Here is a 13,776-nt window from a genome sequence, read left to right on the forward strand (position 1 = left end):
CAAAACAGATGTCAATCAAGCAGAAAAAGGGTTCTTTTCATGTTCGCAAGCCCCAGTCGTCAGTCCGTCCATCCAATCTGGGTGATGGGTCGTGGGTGAGAGGCACACCACTGACTGGTCACCAGCCCAACCAGTCAATTGATACAATGTGACAGACAGAAACAAATTGTAAAAAAAAAGTGGCTAGAAAACATTTTTTGAACATTATTTTAAACTTTATTTACAAAATAAATAAAACACTTTGCATTGTTATTATTAAATATATAAAATAATTTCAATAATCATAATTAATAATAAAAATGTTTTATATAAAGATGACAGTAAAAATTCTAAGACAACTGCAAAATTCTAGTACTGTACATTTTTTAGCTTTATGTACAAATAAAAAAAATATATAATTATTATATAATTCTATCTATCCATTTTCTTAACCGCTTAGTCCTCACAAGGGTCGCGGGGGGCACTGGAGCCTATCCCAGCTGGCTTCGGCCAATAGGCGTGGTACACCCTGAACTGGTTGCCAGCCAATCGCAGGACTATTTTATAATTATAGCATATAATAAATATAACAATTAAATTAAAAAATAAAATAAAATAAATGTTTTATGGAAAATTTTAATGTCAAACTCAAATATAATGCATTATTATTATAATTTATTTAATATTTCTTTAAAAATAAAAATGTGCATTACTATTTTTAATATTACACAATAATATCTAATAATTAACATAAACAAAAATATTAGAAATTTTAAATGTAAAAATGTTTAACTTTCTTTACACATTAGAAAATATAAAATCATAATTATTGTTTAGTAAATTAAAAAGTTTAAAATAAAACCAATTTTTTGACAAAAATTATACATTATTTGTGTTTTTAATTTAGATCTTAAATAATCAAAAAATTATTATTATTATTGCTACTTTTAATAATATTTTGTTCTCTTTATTAATATATTGTTATTTTTTCCAAGTATTTTTTTTATTCTATTTATGACTGTTAATACTTTTACTTTAGCATCCTTTTATTTAATTGTTATTTATTTGTGTTTGTCTTTCATTATAATTTATTGCATTTATTAGTAATTTTTTTGTTTTTGTTTCTAAATGTTCACGAAATAAAAATAAATATTGCTATTGCAAGTATTTATTTGCATTTTATTTTCATAGCATAATGCTACTTTCTTTCATTGTTTCTTTTGACCAAACTGTTCCTTTAGAAAAATAAATAAATCATAATTTCATTTTGCGACGACACTATTTTATCATCAAAAGTGCACATTTACCACATGTCTACGAAATCTTACAAGTATTTTATTTGTATCTGTTGATTAAACAGCTGTAGTGTGATGTGATGAATGCAAACATTTGTCTCCTCGCATCTGTCGCGACTGGTCTCTGAGCGTGGATTGACGTCCGTCTTTCTGTCTTTCAACTTCCTCTGCATCGTGCCCGCCAGGATAGCGAAGTCACGCACGCTTAAGCCTCAGCAGATGGGAGCAAGGAGACCTCTCGGATGCTCAGGACTGTGCGAAAAGGCGTGTGTGCGTGACACTTTTCCCTTACTGCCCGTTTTTCATGGTGAATCCTTGAAATGATCATTTGATACCCACATTAAATGGTGTGGGTCAAAGAAAAAAGATTTGCAATTAGTAAAACCCATCTGTCTAGGATACCTGCTTTGCATTTGGAGAACTGCCAAGTAGGAGTTCATAAAAGTTCGAGACTTGGCCCTCAAAAGGGCTGATTCTAACCAAAATGGCTGACTTTTTCAGGCATCATGTTATGATTGGCCTGTCCATCTAATTTCTTGTTGATCAGTGAAACTGGCGTTGGGGACAACTCTTTCGAATTTGCGTGAATTGACAAATTGACCGTAAAAATGCTGTTTCAAACCAAAATAGCCAACTTCCTGTTTAATTCCGTGCATGGATCCTTGAGACTTTTTCATGTGCCTTGTTATGATAGGCATGCCGCATGCCCACCCAATTTCATGTTGACTGGTGAAACTGGTGCTAGGGGCAAATTTTTTGAATGCTTCCATGAGACTTTTTTTTGTCCGTCTTGTAATTTATGATAGACATGTACAACCAATTCCGCGCAGATTAGTAGGGGTGTGTAGGGCGGACCCCCCCTCCAAAAATAACAAATTCAGAAGGCGCTACTGGGTGAATTTAAAAAAGACATACATTTCCCCCATGATGCACAAGCTTGCCAAAATTGGTGATTTTTCAGACATGATGAGGCCCCCTAAACATTGATTAACTCATAGAAAGAATGATGACAAATGTGCTGATCCGGAGTGAGCACTATGCTGCCATCTGTGGCCACAGCGTGTAAGTGCAGTTTGCTGCAGTACGCCTTCTGTCGTGATCTCTCACTGGTGACTCATATCGCATACACTCTCTCTCTCTCTCTCTCTCTCACACATACACACACATGCCAGCACACAGTAGTGGGATTAAAGGATGAGTATTGTCAGTTGTAACAAATGTTGGCTCTCAGCGTCATGATACATTGCAATGGATTTTTCTAACTTTATGTATTTATTTGTATTTGAAAGCATGAGTGTATAATATTTTTCTGCCTGTGGGTGGATATGTTTTTGCTCCTTCATCAAGTCAGACAAAAGTGTCACCAAGGAAAACAAATGCATCGAATAAGTACATTACCACCGACAGATAAATCTATGGACATTTCTCTGAATAAAAATAAAACAATGTTGAGATGGTGTTGCTTAACTCATTCACTCCCAGCCATTTTCACTGAAGCAGCCCCCTTTGCTCCCGGCTGTTTTACTGGATTTAGATTTTGCAAAGCCCACAGAATATTGTGCTCTATTGCTATAAAAACGTGGAAAAGAAAGAAGAGAAAGATTAGTCTTTTTTTTTCATCAGGAAAAGAAGTATATTTCTATATATTTCCATTTTGCAGCAATTAGCATTAGAATATAGCTAAATTTAATCATTATTCACAAATCTGGTTGATCTCTTATATTCTGCTGCCACCTGTTGGCCGTTTTTGTAATAACTACCATTGCTTTTAGCATTCTCTTCAGTTCAGAGGCTGCATCAAAGCCTTCTGTATGCTCTAGCATAAAAAAAAAGAAGTATAAATACGTCTTTGGGAACCTGGTGATATCATAATATAAAATAGAACACATTTATATGTAATTGGCAGCAAATGAGTTAAGGTCATAGAGTTAGAGTTAGGCTTAGGCCCGCCACACTGACTGACGTGGACAAATGCGACTGAATTGGAGAAAAGAAATTAGTCAGCGAGTCTCAACCACACACCAAGCAATTGACCCTCGCACACATAACCACTCCCCCTGGTGTTCTTATCAATGAACAACATTTTCAGACACCACATGTAGTACTGTTGTATTTTAGATTGAACCACAAAAACGTGGTGTGATTGTCAAGGAAGAAGTAGATTGCCCTGACTGCTGTGGCTATATTGTAATAATATAATGTACAATATTAAAACCAACCTGCTTGCCTCATAAATCAATGTAAATGTAAATACAACTAGTAGTAATTTATATTGTATGCAGAACTTGAAAAGTCAAACTTCATCCATTCAGGAAGGCTGCTATTGTTATCATGTATGTTATTAATCATGATTTTTTTTTTAAATCAGGTTTATGTGATTACGGCACACCATATCATTTGAATATGCAAATAATGCTATAAGCTGATTGGGTGTGAAAATAAGGTCTTAGATGCGATTATTGCGCCGCAACGCTTAGAACTTAATCTAATGATGTGCGCGAGTGGGTGGGAGAAAAAAAATATAAATAAATAAATAAATGCATAAATGACTAGATGAAAATAGATCTATAAAAAAATATTTTTTTGAAAAAAAAATTGTACAAATATAATGTGAAGAATATACAGTATGTTTCAAAAATAAACATAGAAAACTAAACAGATTAACAAAATATTATGAAGGCGAAAATTTATGTTTATAAAACATAATAATAAAGCTTTGGAAATCACGTGATCACCTCATCTGGCACACATGTATTACGGGAATATGTAAAGGAATATAGAATTTAAAAAATGAGCCGTGAGAGATGAGGAGGCAGAGTTTAGTTCCCCGGGCACCTGCCTGCCCCTCGCTCCAATGACTGAGAAATCCAACATAATTATTACGTCTGAGCACACACAAACGCGCACGCACACACACGCATGCATTGCGGGGGGGAGATATCCTCAAATAACCTCTGCAAATTCATCCAAAATGCTGCATGACAGCTCATCAGGCTCTTGCTTACTTCTCCAAACAAACACACACACACACAAACACACAAAGCTGCATCAAAAACACACACGCTTGCATAAAGATGCATGTGAGACGCTGAATGTTAGCTTTTTCTTGGGGTATTATGATTTTTCTTTGGCTTTTTAGTGCTACTGCACTGAAACTCATTAGATTAATACTGAACCATTACTTTTGATTGTATTGTCATTCAATGGCCACATCCAATATGGCAGATGCACTGACATTGCTCGGAACGTGCTACCTTCTACAGCAGGAATAAAAAGAAAAAAAAGGTAAATAAAGTTATCTTTTGGTCGCTTTAATGAAACAGGATGGTTGGAGGGTTCAAGTGACTCTAGTTGCCGACCCCAATGTAAAATGTCCCTCCTCACATGCCGTACTGTGATTGTGCCAGTAACGGTCATTTAAGTCATTTAACGTCCTCTAATGTGTGAAAATCATCACCAAAATTTATTTTGACATCGCTACTATCCTTACAACCTTTGAAAATATTGGAACAATTGCGCCAATATTTCTGATTTTATAAACAGCTGTTTTTCTCCCCATTGAGGCACTCAGCAGGCTAATGTCACTTACTTCGTTCATGAAATCGAAAATACTGGGACGATCGTTGTGATATTTTGTGGGCATTACTAGTGATGTCCGCATACATTTAGGCGGCAACTGCAGTCTTGTGACATATCAACCTAACTTTTTAGCGTGCCCATCTCCCACAGTGTCCTTGGCTCTCCTTATTTACAAATACGTCCATATTTTATAGACAAGTCATCCCACATGGCACAATACCGCACAAAAACCTTGCAGATTCAATTTGAAATATGTGAGGAACTCTTGTGCGCTGACATTGAAGTATTTGTCATGTGCACCATTAATATTCAGTAAGGCTGTCAAAGGCTGTTGCATAATAGACTGGCCATCAGTCAAACAAAAACACACCATTGTTTCTTTATATGTTTAAATGTAAAATTTCACAACATTAATTTTTTTTTTAAAAACTTCAACAAAAGATATCTTTTTACAGACCCGTGCCTCAAGTGGGAGGGACAAGCATCTTGGCGGGCCGGCACAGACCCCTATGGCCCGCCCGTGCACAGGTGTGTACAGTACATACATGATACATGCATATACATATACACACATATACAGTAAACATACAGTATAGTGTCAGTGTAAGCCTGAAGTAACTGACGTATCAGCACGTACTGTATATAAGTACACACATTTGGTGTGTAACTAGACTTAAAACCGATCTGATCGGCCCATTTTTTGCATTTTATGCTAAATCAGTCAGCACATTTATTGTCTTAATTTGTTGGATTTCTGCAAAATAAGACATATACTAAGGGTGTATTCAAACCTGCATTGTTTGGTCCGCTTTAAGCGGACCAGAGTTTGTTTCCCACGCTGATCCGGGCCTTTTGTGCAGGTATGAATATACACAAACGAATCCTGGTGCGGACCAAACAAGCGGACCGAGACACACTTTTTGAGGTCTCTCAGTCCGCTTCCAAACGCAGTCTGAATACAAACCACGGCAAATCTGCTCCAACCTGCAGGACATATGCGCCTTTTTGGGCTTACCGTAGCCAAACATTGCGGGGGAGGGGGGGGGGGGGGGGTAACATTGCCCGGTAGTGAATATTGTGCTAAATTCATTCATAATCATCCATTCGGTTTAGCCACGCTGCTGCCAGCATTTTGTGGTGGGGGCAGGGCACGGGGAGTGCAACTGCTCCTCCGATTACTGCACGCAATCGACGATGCGTTCCAAAATTAGAAACAGCGTCGCGGAACCTCCGTTGAATGAGCTACTCTTGACGCTCGCCATTATCTTGCATTTAATAATGCCACAAATATGCAGAGCAGCAATGCAGCACGTGGAATTTCACGTTTTCCTCTATTTCCGGGTTTGGTTATGCCTTCCGTCCTTGTCATTTTTGTCCAATGGGAGCACAGATCGTCACGCAAGTCGACATGATTACGCAATATAGTCCACTTGCAAAAAGCACAGTATATATAGTATATAAATAAAGTCCACTTTTGGTCCGGACCAAACAAGCGGATTAAGGACTTTTTTGGTCTGAATACACCCTAATGTTTTTCATTTTTTTGCTTAATTTTTTTTATCAGGGTTTTTTGAAGAATCTTTGGGGTTATTTTTTAATCAGCATTTTTTGGTGGAATATTTTTTTTGTTTTCTTTTTTATTTGTTTTTCTTTTTTTGAAGAATTTTTTTAGCTTTATTTTTCTGGGCTTTCATTTTTTAATTAGTGTTTGTTTGAAGACTTTTTGGGGTTATTTTTTATCAGCATTTTTTTCAAAATATTTTTTTTGCTTTATTTTTTTATCAGAGTTTTTTGAAGAATTTTTGGGGTTATTTTTTATCAGCATTTTTTTGAAGATTTTTTTTGCTTTATTTTTTTTTACTCACATTTTTTAATGAGTGTTTTTGCTATCCGTGGCCAGTCACAATTCCTGGTGGTGGTGGTTGACTGTAGAGTAAATATAAAAGTTGTTTAAATAAACATATTGCACATCTTCTGATTGAATCGGAGATTGCTTATCATTTTTTGCAAAGTTGCTCAATGCTTATTGGCCCAAAATCCTGATCGTGTAAAGCTTACTGTGTATTACTGTACACTCTAAAAATAGTTGGGTCAAAAATGGACTGATTCTCTACTTGGGTCAATTTGATCAAACTTTGAGTCAAGAAATGGGTCTTTCGGTGTAAAATAACTCATAAATATTGGTCAGATCCTTTACTTGGCCCAAAAAAATTGGGTCATTTTGTATAAAACAGCCCAGAAAGTGGATCGTTCCATTTTTGTTTTTAGAGTGTATGGTGAGGTGAGATGAGTGTATGGTGTCACACACTCTCTCTCACCCACACTCTTCTCTTTCTCACACTCTCTCTCTCTCATCCCCCCCCCCCCACCTCTCTCTTTCCCTCACACACACTCACACACACACACACACGCACACACAGCTTCTCTTATATGACTCAAGGACAAGAATCAGTGGCCCAAGGTCACCCGGTTCCACATGAGAAGCCAACTTACCAGCACCCCCGGTGTGTTTGTGTGTGTGTATATAGGTGTGTGTGTTTCTAATATGTGTCTGTGCGTCATTGTGTCTTAAAAAAAGAAGCTTATTGTTCTTCTTTGAGTGTGTGTATGTGTGTGTGTGTGTGCGTACAAATGTTGGCTTCCCATTAGAACTGCTATTGATCAGGGTTTGACATCACATGTGTGCATGCGGCTGTGTGTGTGTGCGTGCGTGTGCGTAAATGCGTTGCTTCCAAGGCCGTCTGAAGGCCACTTCGCCTCCCTTCTGGATCGATGATGTCACACTAGCAGGGGGTTGCTCCACGGGATGGGAAGAGGAGAGGTTAGCCTAGCTTAGCATAATTCATATTCAGCGGATTCCCTCGAGGGACCAATGGTAAGGGACATTTGGCTCGGATCCATGATCCTCCTTAGTGCTTCCCAACCTTTATCGAGCCAAGATACATATTTCACAAGAAAACTCTTCCAGCACACCACGACAAACAAAAACATCCCAAAAGGTTTATCTATGTATAGTACTGCAATAATAATTTTTAGCATCTTAGCATGTTGTGGTTGCTTCCTCTAGTAGTTTTCCTCTTTAATGTGACACACACACCCTCGGCACCCACAAGTCCATTATGACAGTTGGCTTAGAGCAGGGGTGCTCAAGTTCGGTCCTGGAGAGCCCCTATCCAGCCTGTTTTCCATGTTTCCCTCCTGCAGCACAGCTGAATCTAATGATCAGCTAATCATTAAGCTTTGCAGAAGCCCGATAACGATCCTGATCATGAATCAGGTGTGTTAGCGGAGATAAACATGGAAAACAGGCTGGATAGGGCCTCTCCAGGACCGAACTTAAGCACCCCTGGCTTAGAGGAATTCAAAACAAGAATGCTTTCAGGCTTCCCCACAAAACATACACGCACAGGCACTATGACATGCATGTAATGGTCACACCACTGTGTGAAGGACTGACAACACACACACACAGAGTGTGAAGCTCCCTTCTTGTGTGTTTTCATAACGTGGTGTAAAGGTCAAGTCCTAGCGTGTTTGTTTAACGTGAACACACACACACACACACACACCGTGCTGCTCAAGTGGAAAAACAACAAAGGGGTCAGAAGCTCCCGGCAGCCCCTGGCAGGTGTAGGGGCCAATCTTTCGGAGTCCCCCCATATGAAACCCTCACAGGGAAAATGTTTTTCAAGTTAGACTACCTGACTCTATTCTTATAATAACTAACTAGACAAAGCAAATGAACCAACTAGTCGAGAATCAATCTTAAAAGGGAAGTAAAACCCTTTATTTTGTTTAAAATAATATGCTCTATGCAGCCCCACTAGTCTAAAAATGACAATCTGATTAATATTACATTTGTGGAATATGAGTTATGCAGCAAAATCCAACCGTTTGTATCCATCTCAAGATGACATCAAGTCTCAGGTAACAACCAATCACAGCGCAGCTTCAGAAAACAGATGAACTGTGATTGGTCATTGCCTGAGCCCTGTGCAACATTGATGTCATCTTCAGTCGACAGCAAGTGGCAAAATGGCCGCCCCCTGAGATGGACAAAAATTGGCTGGATTTTGCTTCATGACTCATATTCACAAATGTGATATTAATCATAATGTCATGTTCAGACTAGTGAGGTGACTGAGGTCACATATAACATATTATTGTCAAGAAATGTTTATGGTTGACTTCCCCTTTAATTACTCAAAGAGCCATTTGGACCGGCTACAACAGACAAAATTTTAAAAAGGAATGCTAGACCCCCTGCAAATTGGAACATGTGTGAATACCCCCCCCCCCCCCCCCCTGACTCACAGAGTGAACAAAAATTGCTAATGAAATGGCTTTGTCTGCCTCTTCAACTTTTTCAACTTCAGCATAATACTAATATATTTATAAAAACAACAACAATAACACACCATGTAGAACTTCAGGCAGGTGCACGCGGGTCAGATTGACTTGGAAACGCAGCAAATAAAAAGTGTCGTATATCTGTCACTCTCTCACGGACAAACGCCGGCTGACGGGAGAGCGTCCAATCTATTATTGAGCAGGACTCCCATCATTCCATGGGGCTGAAGGTCAGTGCCATCAATAACCCCAATGGTAACCCCGCCCCCACCTTACAACCACACACACACACACGCACGCACGCACACACACACAATATTATCATTACTATTAGTTTGAAGAGAGGTTATTTACATCAGCAGAGATGATGCACTGAATCATTTTTTTTTAAGGAGAAGATGAAGAATATGGATGAGGAGTGATGTGTGCAAAGGAGGATGAGGAAGAGATCAAAGACGAAGGAGTATCAGAGATGGGTGAGGGAGATCAGCTTGATGGCTAATGCTGTCAAAAAGCAAAAAAAACGAATAAATAAATAAATATATAAACTGTCCATGTAACCTAACTGAACACAATAACGGTGCAATACAATACAAGACAATGGTAAGACAGGATGTACTGCATTTTACCTTTACCAAGTGCAAAACATGAGGCTAAAGTTAGCCTGACTAGTAGTCAGTCATTCAGTTACTTGGTTAGTCAGCTAGCTAGTAGCAGCCTAGCTTGAGTTCTTTTTTTTTTCTTCAGTTTTCCAGCAAGGTAGGTACTGTACTGTAGTTGCAGTAGTTATATAGGCTGTTAGTATGATAGTTGATTAGGAAATCCATTATTTTGTTAGCCACTCATTTAGTTGATTAGTAAGATAGCTATTCGGTCAGTTAATTAAGTAGGTAGTTGGTTGGGTGTATTCAGTAAGTTATTGAGCTAGTCAGTCAGCCACTCGGTTTTTTGGTCGGTTAGTTAGTCAGTTAGTCACACAGTGAGTTATTTAGTCAGTGAGTAATCATGCCCTTCAGTCAGCCAGTTACAAGTAATTAGTTGGGCTGTTGTTTAGTCAGTCCTTTAGTCAGTCAGTTTCTTAGCTAGTTAGCCACTCAGTGTATTCATCTTTGATTAGTTTTTAAGTCTGTTTGTTAGTCCATCATTTAGTTAGTTAGCTAGTCAATTAGTATATTAGTATTTTAGTGACTCTATACCCCAGTAGTTAGTTTGTTAGTAAATAACACAGCTAGTTAGTCATCCATGTATAAGTTAGTTCACTAGTTAATACGTTAGCCTGTTTCTTTATAAATCAGTTGGTTGGTCACTTAATTAATGAGTTAGTTATCTAGTTAGGCAGGCAGTTAATCCCAGTCAGTTAGTCATTTAGTTCAATAGTTGATCAGTTAGTTTGTTAGTCAGGTTTGGTATCTGTGTTTTTTTAGTCAGTCAGCCAGTCAGTCCATTAGTTAGCTAGTAAGCTAGCTAGTTTGTTAATCCAAGTTAGTCAATTACTCTGATGATTAGTTACCACAGTTCAGCTGTCAAATAGCTTTTATTCAATCACTCTATACACATACACAATACACATACTGTATAGTACTACATCTGTGTTGTATGTATATAGCGTATACTGTGTCATACATTTGTGTTGTATGTATGTATTGGCCTGTAAGGGAGGTGACACACACTTGCGTGTCCAATTCCTGCATGGGAGTCCACATAGACAAAGACAAGCATGCGCACAGTGTACAGATGTTTGGTGACAGATGTGCACAGGGTTGCAGTGCACTGGATTAATACACTTAGTGGTACACATGTCAAACTGCATCTAGCCTCCCCCACGCCGCCTGCGTACTTGCAGCGTCAGCTGGTTGCAGTTTAGTAGTCTCCTTACAGCTATCCGGGGCTGTCAGCAGAGGGCGCTCTAGGGAGCTTAAACATGCTGAGTGGAGCAATCGTCACTTATGATGTTTTGGGAGAAAACAGCTACTGCTGCATTTAAAAAACAAAAAACAAAAAAAAACATTTAATTAATTATTATTTTAGAGTTTAGATGTTTAGATAGCTAGTCAGAGAGTTAGCCAGTTTGTGTTTCAGGCAGTTTATTAGTAACTTAGTCAATCAGACTGTTAAGTTTGAATATTAGGGCAGATGGTTGGTTAGTTATTTTGTCACTTAGCTGGTTGGTTAGTCAGTCAAGGCAGTCAGTCAGTCAGTTAGGCCATTACTTAGTCAATTTATTAATCAGAAAGTTAGTTAGTCGATTACTTAATCAGTTGGCCTGTCAGTGTGTTTGTTAGTCAGTCTGTCTGTAAGTTATCAGTTATTTATTCAATTTGTTTGTCAGCCCACAAGTGAGTCTGTTGGTTAGTTAGTCAGTTGGTTGTATAGTCAGTTATTAATTCAGCCAGTCAAAGAGATACCAGTTGAGTAGTCATTTATTTGATTGGTTTAGTTAGTTGGTAGGTTAAGTTAGTTTTGAACTAGTCAGTCAATCAGTTAGTTTACCAATAAGTCAGTCATTCAACCAGTCAGCTTTTTTAGTCAGTTAGTCAGACAGTCCAATTATTATTTACAGAAGTCAATCTGAAAGCACAGTCAGTCAGTTAACCAATCAGTTCACCTGACATTCCATTAATTTTCCCGTTAGGTTTGGTACTCAGTCAGTCAGTTAGTTAGTTAGTTAGTCTGACAGTCAGGTCGTTCATTACCTTCGATGTTTGGCTTTTATTTGGAGTAAAACTTGAGCATAAATGGACTGCAGTTGCAGTGCTAGTTGGGTCACACACACAGCATTGCATGCAGTGGTACAGATGGTTGGCTGTCACCCAGAGGCTGCCATTAGCAACATTTGGTTAACCATTGTCTTTCTGCACGCAGACACTCATACACACGCACCGAGACATTTGCAATACAAATTAACTTGATTCCGGTGATAACTTGGCATCTTTAAAGACCATCCACAAAAAAACTAAACAAAACAAAAATTAATGAATGCAGTTCAAGGTTAAGTCGATGCACTTCTCCTGTGCTCCACTAGACGGCGGCTCTGTGAGACAAATTCTATTTTTAGCCTGCTTTCAGCTGGAGGGCAAGATATTTATAGGCAGAGATCTGTTACTGTTACACACATGCAAGTTTCTGCTGCATGAACACACACGCACACGCACACACAAACACACACACACACCCACACACACTACATCTGCAGTCAAGCAGCGGCCAGCAGATGCCTGAAGACATTTTGCATCAAATGGCTGATAAAGGAACAAATCTAAGATGACACGTGCACACACACACACATACTGTAAAAGTGCACATATCCGATTTAAGCGGCAACACCAGTCATCAACTGCCACCTTGAACAACAAAGAAAATACATAGACTAGATCTACACTACGCCTTTACAAAAGTGTGGAAAATACGATCATAATGAAGCAGATATAGAAAACTGCTGTCCAGGTTCGCTAGTACAAACTCGAGAAGATTTGCTTGTTCCGAGTCCAACGCAGCAGTGCTCAATTGTGCCACACAGGTGAGGGGCTTCCTGAAGGCAACACAAATCCACGCCAAAGGTCAGCATGATGGGGCGGCTTTGTAGCAGACAAAATCTGTCTTGTGGTGCAACATGCCTCACAAGTTTAAATTTGAGCTTCATGTCAAAGTGGGATCATACAAAACGAAATAAGAGGCTAAGCTAACATAGCGTATACAGGGGGGGAATCATCAAGTAGATTAGCTAAGGGGAAGAAAATAAGTTAAAATGTGAAGTCAAATATGTGTTTATTTTAACAATATAAATATTTTGTGACAATTTTAAATAGTTTTTCATTAATTTATCATACTGAAAAATAACAATAAAACGTAAAATGTATTTTGTGATTTTCTATTCTCTCTCTCTCTCCCTATATATATATATATATATATATATATATATATTTATTTTACTCTTGAAAGAATACCGGTATTTAAAAAAGAAAAAAGAAAAAAAGATTTATAGTAAATTATGGTGAATTAAACAATTATTTAATACAAATTTTAAAAAGTTAAACAAATGTTGTACTAAGCTTTTTTTTTTCAACCCTTCAACAACCAACAAAAAAGATCCCATTTTGTATATCCTTAGGGCATTTGTTTAAAAACTTGATCACTATTATTATTTAATTAATTAATTTATTTATTTTAAATATGAGCCTCTATCAAATGGTTGCGATATCATTTGAGATCAAACCACTGATGGTAAACAATTGTGCTGATTGGTTGAGTGGGTAGTTATGGACAAAATTAAAACTAATAATCCAGGGCTCTTGATGACAGAATTGCTTGGATGGTTGGATCCATCACAATCCTTCAAAAGCAATAGCTCTTTACAAACATTGACACCAGAAGCCCTTATTTGGCCTCGTTAGCTTAGCATCAGCGCAGTATTTTTTTTTTCAATTATTATCTTGCAACTAATACATGTGAACTGCATACATACAATAGTGGACTTTTAAGACACAAACTAACTTGACACACAAATTGACATTATAAAACTACAATAAATATTCTGTCATCAAACTGCAAATGTAAAACAATGTAGCAATATTTT

Source organism: Leptonotus elevatus, chromosome 9 (assembly GCF_054856555.1).
Source record: "Leptonotus elevatus isolate MCC_2025b chromosome 9, RoL_Lele_1.0, whole genome shotgun sequence".
In the NCBI taxonomy this organism is placed as follows: domain Eukaryota; kingdom Metazoa; phylum Chordata; class Actinopteri; order Syngnathiformes; family Syngnathidae; genus Leptonotus; species Leptonotus elevatus.